Here is a 979-nt window from a genome sequence, read left to right as displayed (position 1 = left end):
AATAACCATTGGGGACAAATCACAAAAGCAAGGGGCATAAAATCAAAGTTCTCTCCTTGAAACATAAGTTTTAAATTTCATTATGAAGCTCAAAAGAAAATGTGTGTGTGTGTGTGTGTGTGAGAGAGAGAGAGAGAGAGAGAGTAAACTTCATAGAATAAAGCTTTAAAAGAACAAGTTCAGTGGAACACAGTATAACTTGGGACGGATGCAAATCAAATATCAGAAAGAAGAACTTGATCTCTGTTTATATTGCATTCCCTCTAAAATTTGCCTAACTAGGACATTGACTACATTTTAATAACAGTGGAGGAGCAGAAATTCCCAGGATGTAACCATTTAAAACAGCCTTCTTCTGAAGCCCACTTCAATAAAGGCACAGTAATCCCTACCCTCGTAGGAGAACTCAGGCTGGCATCTTTCAGTGCTGGGCTTCCAGGCTCTGCATGCCTACCTTTTAAACTCATGAAGCATTCAAGAAAAGAAACAAAACGCAGACGAAGCTCATTAGGGAGCCCTCTGGTGAAAAGTTTGACAAAAGAGTAGAATTCTGCTTAAATATATCCCTTTCCTCCAGTAACTGCTAGTTGTGGTTCCTCTGCCACTTCTCAGGGCTCTGTTGACCAAGACACAGTAAAGGGAATGTGTCTTCCAATTGGCAACTAACTACCTCATTCCCTTTGGAGTCATAGTTACATGTGCCACAACATCTAGACAGAGAGCTGTCCATTATCTGTCCACAAAGCCACAATTCAAAGGTGACAATAATATCTTTGAAAATGTCATTCTCGGTTGTCGGAGCCTGGAGAACTGGCTGTGGTGGTTGCGGTACCGACGGCGACGTGGACGACGCGGGCAAGGAACGCGAGGCGGTGCAGTTGACTGCGGAGGCCGAGAAGCGAGTCCAAGCCTCCCACTCCTGCCTGCGAGGGCGGTTTGGGTGAGCGGCCGAGCGCGCGCGTCTCGAGGGCGTCTCCGT

The sequence above is a fragment of the Echinops telfairi genome, unplaced genomic scaffold (assembly GCF_000313985.2).
Source record: "Echinops telfairi isolate 266 unplaced genomic scaffold, ASM31398v2 ScPeMD7_6080;HRSCAF=6971, whole genome shotgun sequence".
NCBI lineage: Eukaryota > Metazoa > Chordata > Mammalia > Afrosoricida > Tenrecidae > Echinops > Echinops telfairi.
The sequence above is the reverse complement of the archived record's forward strand: the minus strand, read 5'-3'. Positions refer to the sequence as shown.